Source organism: Choloepus didactylus, chromosome 8 (genome assembly GCF_015220235.1).
Source record: "Choloepus didactylus isolate mChoDid1 chromosome 8, mChoDid1.pri, whole genome shotgun sequence".
Lineage (NCBI taxonomy): Eukaryota > Metazoa > Chordata > Mammalia > Pilosa > Megalonychidae > Choloepus > Choloepus didactylus.
In genome coordinates this window covers 68,236,668-68,244,326 of record NC_051314.1, presented here as the reverse complement: position 1 = coordinate 68,244,326, position 7,659 = coordinate 68,236,668, and the positions used below count along the sequence as shown (strand labels likewise).

At 36.8% G+C, this 7,659-nt stretch overlaps 1 pseudogene; it reads left to right on the top strand.

The window, feature by feature from the left end:
* The first annotated feature begins 2,524 nt into the window (after positions 1-2,524).
* Positions 2,525-3,454, top strand: LOC119542664 (annotated as a pseudogene).
* The last annotated feature ends 4,205 nt before the right edge of the window (positions 3,455-7,659 follow it).

The window sequence follows — 7,659 nt, the reverse complement described above, 5'->3', positions numbered from 1 at the left end:
TCTCCCATCATTTCATGTATTTATATAGTTCATGTATTTATGTATTTATAAATGTATTAATCATTTGGGTTTCTAATTCTGTAAACAACCTGTTCATGTCTTTTGTCCATATTTTTAGTGGGGCATTAATTTCTTACAATTTTTAAGGGCTAGAGCTCTTTTATATCATGTATGTTAACTCCAATCATTTGTTGTTTAGTTTATTTATGAAGTCTTTGACATACAGATTTTTTTAATCTAGACAAATCTATTTATCATTTCCTTCTTAAATTTTTCTTATCTTTTCATGCTGAGAAAATAATTCTTTATCTGGTTATCTGTCTACACTGATATATATTTTATACTAGCATTTATGGCTTATTTTTCATTTAACTATTTAATATATCTAGACTACATTTTTGAAATACTGTGTGAGGCAGAAATATAATTTGAGTTTTTAAAAAAATAATTTTCCAAATATCATTTTTTAAATATCCATCCATTCGCATTCGTTTGTGATGCTTTCTTTAATTTATATTACACTCTGACATGAACTAGGATCTATTTCTAAGTTAGTCATTTTCCTTCATTGATCTGTCTATTCCTTTTCCAAAACAATGCTGTTTTAATTACTGATTTTTCACAACACATTTTAATATCCAGTGAGGTAATCTTTCTTATTCCTCTCAAAAATCTCTTATTCTTCCTATTTTTCTTTTTCTCATATGAGCTGCAGATAGCTTCTGAGTGTGCCTGAGAGACTTAAAGACATCTTATTTCAAATATCCCCTATGTAGCTGCATCTTTCTACCAAATTAAACACTGTACGCCAAGCACAAATAAAAGGACAGGAAGAAACAAGAGGCATATTTATTTACTTTGGAAACCAGAAAGGAAAACACAGAAACGGCGCCAGTGTTTAGACTATCTTTCAAATGTCCATCCTCTACCCAAGGCTGGAACACCTCACAGGTCTAGCTGAGCTGCCCAGACTCCTTCCCTCTCAAGACTGAAAGATAATGCCCCCAGCCGCTGGGAAAGTTGAGAGCTGATGGCTGAGACTGAGAAGAGAACTGCCTCACTCAAGGTCACACCTCTTCCCAGGGCAGCCAGCATCCAATGATAAGCTTCCACCAATGCACAAAGGCCCTGCACCCTCTCACTGGGGGAAACTCTGGAGGGCCCTCCCAGCTTCACTGCTGGCCCTGGATGGGTCTGCACCACACTCCAACTCCTCCATTTGCCCAATCTGCTTTTTCCATTGCCCCCACACATGCTGAGCCTGAGAACACTCTCTAACTTCTGCATGCTAATACATACTTCAGACTAACTATTGTCTTTAACAACAGAGTTTAGCAAAGTGATCAGATACAACATAAATCTATCAAAATCAATATATTTTCTAAGTAGCAGCAGCAAACAGAATATACAATGGAAAAATATTTCATTCATAATAGGGATGAATAACTTCATTAGAAATGTGTGAAGCCCATGTGAAGATAATTCAAAACTAAACTGAGAAATGCACATAAAGATTTGTATAAATGGAGAGATCTGTTTTGTTTTGTTTTGTTTTGTTTTTTGGATGGGGAGATTAAATATAGTGAAAATATCAATTCTTCCCAAATTAATGTATAAAATATAAGGCCAATTACTGAGATTCTCTTTGGAGCTCAAAAACTATTTTTCATTATATAACCCTGGAGGTTTTGATGAAAGAGGTAAAGTATTGCAGAGGCTGATACAAAGTTGTGAATTTTTCTGCACAATATTTTATGGTTTCTACCCCTTGTGTTTAAAAGAAAAAATTAAAGTAACAAGTATGTCTCATATAGTGAGTATATTGTGGCTCCAAACGAATCATGAGAATTTTGTACCAACAAACATGACCTAGCAAGAACATGTTCTGATTTATTAAATTTATTTACCTGAGTAAGATAGAGCAATGTGCCAAAACATAACTAGACTCCATTCTCTGAAAGTGTATTAAATGTGGAAGTATCAAAAAAGAACTCTCTCCCCTAGTTTCAGATGTAATGCCTTGAGGGAGAGAGTCTACTTCTGTCCCAAATGGCTGGCTAGGGTTGGCAATCACTGTAAGAAGTCTTCATACTTGGTCGTCCTTGTTTAGTGTTACGTCCACCCTGTTTCAGTGATGAACTGATGTTCAACTCAAGTCCTTTGATGGCTCAAAGCAAGATAAGTACAGTATAGGTAGGGAATCGTGAGCTGGATACAGTCCAGGAAGAGACGCTGACATTCCGTGTGGCACCTACCATCTGACCAAAAGAAAAGTGTCGTAGATTGGGCTCACAGAAAGCAGTACTACCTAGGATGTGTATACTCTGAGTTGGCTATAATATTTTCAGAAATCCAGCCTGTAGAAATACTCCAATAGATGGAAATACATGCACAAGATGTTTATCATAGCATTGTTCACTTAAAAAAATCTACAGACAATCATATTTGTATATTTACAAAAATTATATATGGGGGTAATCTTTAAATATATATATATATATATAGGTGAGATGCTAAGACCACCATGGTCTCAGACAAGGATGAACTGAATCTTCTAGTTATCATAGTTGATATCAATGCAATTTGGCGGGGAAAACAAGCATTGAAGGAATCTCAGTTTACTCTATCAAAATGCATAGATGCTGTGATGGTGCAGGCAAATTTCCATTTATTCATGAATCATTCCAACAAACTTGGCTATGATAGCAAGTCACATTCAAGAAAGTCAATTCTTGTATTCTGGAAAGAATGGCCAACTGGTAGACTTCTTCAGAGACCCTGGCAACCCTTCTTCTGAGTCTAATCCCTCAGGAAGTACGAGCTGTTAACAGCAACAAATGAAGTTATTGCTGAAGAGATTAAAGATCTAATGACCAAGAGTGATATAAAGGGTAAAATACAGAGACTCTGCTGGCAGGGTCCCTTCCCAAAGCTCTTTGCTACATTCAGAGATTGAACAAAGAAGTTAAAATTAATCAGGAAATAAAATCAAGGATATTGGTGATCAAGGCTGCAGAATACAGTGCATTGCCATACATGAACTTCATGAATGTAATTTTCGCTGCACAGAAACAGAGTATTTTGATCAATTCCTGTGTTTTAGACTCTGATTCAGTACTCCTCCAACAGGCTTGTGACATCACAGGGGGAGCTGTATTTGAAGGTGCCTCAGATGCCATCCCTTCTGCTGTATTTACTGTGGGTTTTCCTTCCCAATCATGATCAGAGACCTCAGCTAATCCTGCTGCCCCCAATTCATGTAGACTACAGAGCTGCATGCTTCTGTCATCACAATCTCATTGAAATTGGCTATGTCTGTTCTGTGTGTTTGCCAATATTCTACAATTTCATCCCTATCTGCACTACCTGAGAGACAGCCTTTAAGATTTCTCTGCCTCCTGTACTGAAGGCCAAGAAAAAAATCTGAAAGGAAATGTTTGTTTCCATCTTTTAGAGCTATTCATAGAAATTATATGGAGGAAGTTTTGTTGGAAAGGTCCTGAAAAAACCACAGACAGATATTAGATTATTTTTCATGTAGTTATTTTCTTGCAAGAAATATTTCCAAAACAGCATTCTCATCTTGAGCTTCTGGGGGACTGATTTGTTTGAGGGAGTCAATCATGCTATGCAATTTATTTTTAAATCTTTTCCAATTGGCTTTTGACCAGAGAGGGGAAGAAAGCACAAATTTGTGACTTTTGTTTAATGGAATGATCATCTGTCAAAGTCAGGCTATTATGACTGATTATAAGCTTTAGAGCATATTGGCCAAATCTGGGCCCTTATTGTGAAATGCATGATACGTGAAATCTGAGCACAGTTTTGGAAGAAATGTAAACATAATTATTTATGTATTAATGGTATCAATCAAGCTAAAACATCTTACTTGAACCAACAGTTGATGTCAACAATAGTCATGTAAATAAAACACTTATTGTCTAAAATTCTTTTATTCAACTTTAGATATTAGCAAATACTTAATTTTTTGCCCACCAGTACATCTTTGGACAAAGTTATCCAAATAATAATAGTCTGTCACTGAATAACCACAAAATCTGACTTTCAAAGCTCTACAAGAAGAGTAAATACAGTACTCACTCTTCCAAAACAGTTGTGTTTACAGCTTATTTGTGAAAGCTGATGTCTGAGTTCTGAGGGAAAATTTTTGGGGGTAAAAGGCTCTCTTTTAAAGTTGCATTGTCTCCAGATATAATTTTTCCTTTTTTAATGAAAAAAAAAATAGCATTAATATTGGAGAACATGACAAGAAGCTTTAGACTGAATGCTAAAAACTTCTATAATGTCAAAAGAAAAATTATTTGTAATTTTCAACATTAAAAAATTATTTTTCTATGTAAAAAATATATAGAATATTTAATAGATATCTTATTTTTAAAGAAATACATTCCTAAATGTTGAGAGAAACCCAATATAATAATAATTAGCCTTAAACTGTTATAGAAAAATGCAGACCATGGTCAAAGGGAAATTTATTATACTTTGCTTGATATCAAGGTTATTAAGAGAGTCAAGGTTTTAATATAATTAGTTATAATTTATCATGTTGCTAGCTAATATTTGTTTATGTCAAAGATCAGTACAATGTATCCAAAATTGTTTTTACAGGAGTTTTAAAGAGAGGTACTATGAAAGAAGGAATGATATGAGATCAAACCTCCAAAATGAAAATTCTTTAAAACATGAACTTGCACAGCAAAAATGGAATAGCATTTAGAATTCTAATTTAATAAACAAATGGTTTATAAATTTATCAAAATGTTAAAACTGAAAAGGTAATTTCAATTTCATTAATCAGCAACGCGGCTAAGTTAGTGCCTCAGGTAAATCCCAGATTTCCTGGGCAATCAAAAAAAAATGTCTTTTAGACTTTTCATGTCTAAGTTAGTTGCTATTTTCAGTGAAAATATCACTTTTCAAATAAGACCATCGACAAAACTTTAGCTGTAAAATGATTTATCTTTAGAGTTACATATCCCAGGCTAGTGAAAACAATTTAAAAAGCTAATGATTCTGAGAACATCGGGAGAATCTTCAGAACTTGCAGTAGCATGTTCTGATAGGTAAACCCATAGAAAAGAAAGGGAAAAGTATGGAGGGGCAAAGCTAAACTGTGAATCACAGGGCTGGGTTTAAGAGAATCCACAGTGTAGTCAGAAATGTCTCATCTCTTAAAAAAAAATAATAATAAGGTTCAGTTTCCAAAAATATCCACTCAACTTTCCTGTGTTAGCCAAAAGTCTCTCTTTTTTTTAGCTACCCTACCTCCAGGACTGTATTTATTCAGCAGCAGAGGGTATAAAGTATGAAAGAACCACTAAAAGCACCTTAACCACTGCTCTGTCATGAAATGATTACCCATTCCTACTTGTCTTGAAATTACCAAAATTGAAGTCATCAATGCCACCTCAGAGATTAGATGCCATATTTATTAGACAGTCAAAATCATTTCCTCATGTCTGATAGTTTCCTTACTTTTCTCATAGTCACCCTGAAATACAAACAGAAGATTCTTGTAATAAATAGGGAAAAAAATAATGCACTTCCTAGAATAGACAATATTATCTAAAACCAGCTTTCTGGTCACATATTAAGCTAGTCTAAGTCAACAGAACTTACTGAACCCACCTTGGAGATTGAATGGGTAGAATTTTCTTTACATTTCTCTGGAAAGGAAATAGCGTTCTTGTACTGCTATGTTTCCTTTAGGTGAGTTTCCAGCAGAGAATCTCCACTACTTAGCAATTTTCTTTTGAGGAATTCATCTTTTGATATCAGCAACTCTTCTGCTATATAACTGTTCTCGTTTGCTAATGCTGCTGATACGCAAAACACCAGAAATGGATTGGCTTTTATAAAAGGGGGGTTATTTGGTTACACAGTTACAGTCTTAAGGCCATAAAGTGTCCAACATAACACATCAACAATCGGGTACCTTCACTGGAGGATAGCCAATGGCATCTGGAAAATCTCTGTTAGCTGGGAAGGCACGTGGCTGGCATCTGCTCCAAGTTCTGGTTTCCCAAATGGCTTTCTCCCAGGACGTTCCTCTCAAGGCTGCAGTTCCTATTCAGAATGTTACTCTCAGTTGCTCTTGGGGTGTTTGTCCTCTCTTAGCTTCTCCAGAGCAAGAGTCTGCTTTCAACGGCCATCTTCAAACAGTCTCTCATCTGCAGCTGCTCTCTCAGCATCCATGCATTCTTCAAAGTGTCCCTCTTGGCTGTAGCTCCTCTTCAAAATGTCACTCTCAGTTGCCCTGAATTCCTTCTGTTTGTCAGCTTATTTATATGGCTCCAGTGATTTAATTTAGACCCACCCTAAATGGGTGGGGTAACACCTCCATGGAAATTATCCAATCAGAGTCATCACCCAAAGTTGGGTGGGGCGTATCTCCATGGAAACACTCAAAGAATTACAGTCTAATCAACACTGATAAGTCTGCCCACACAAAATTACATCAAAGATAATGGCATTTTGGGGGATATAATACTTTCAAACTGGCACAGTGGGAAGGCACGAGGCTGGCTTCTGCTCCAAGTTGCATTTCAAAATGACATTCTCCAAAATGTCTGCATCAGCTTTCAACAGCTATCTTCACATGTCTGTCTCAGCTCCAACTCATTATGCGCTCCTTCTGTCTGAGTTTATATAGTGCTCCAGTAAACTAAACAAGGCCCACGCTGAGTGGGTGGGGCCATGCCTCCATGGAAATTATCCAAACAGAGTTATCACCTACAGTTGGGTGGGTCACATCTCCAGGGACACTGAACCAATAGGTTTCAACCCAATCCACACTAATACGTCTGCCCCCACAAGAATGCATTAAAGAATGTGGCTTTTTCGGGGAGACATAAATATCCAAACTGTCACAATAACAGACCTGTATAGTCCCAAAATTAAATAAGAGGAAATCAACTTTATTTTCCCCACTGCTTTTTCAGTAGGGCTACTTATTTCCCTGACCTTAGAAAGAAGTTGGGCAAGTTCCCTGACTTTGCTTGTCACCTTTAGATAATAAAAATGTCTCCAATCACTTTTAGGTAGGTTCTCAGTTTCATAATTGTTATGTCCAGTCCAGTGTAATAATCAAAACCTTCAAACTTTAACTGTTAAGCTTCTCCAACTCTCCCTAAATTTGGACTCCCTGGGAAAGAGGGAAGTGACATGATCTGCTTCTTCCCTCTTCAGGCAGGTTGCTAATCAAGTTTATGACCTTTGGAGGGGTGGGGTTTGGAGAAGAAATGAAACAGGAAAGCTCTTACTTGGCTGATACTGTTTATTTTCTCATTGACCATCTCCCATGGCTTTCTGTTTTGTGTAGTTTTTGGAGGCTAATCATCACAGGGAATCTCTCACCTACATTCCTTTTCCAATAAATGCAGTTCTTCTGGGTGGTCACTTACAACGTTTTCCTTAACCCCTGGGCATCTGGCAGCCATCTCTACCTTCCTTTTTTTCAGTTCTCATATCCCTCTAGGCAGTAGCCTTGGACAGGATAAGGCCATCCCACCGGGGAGGAAAGCACCCACACACACACCCTTCTGCCTTTGGGAGGAGGATGCAAGATTCCCAAGACAAAACCACTCTCTCAATATCCTCCTCTAATCTTTAGCCTCCTACCTGTTTATAACCTTATTT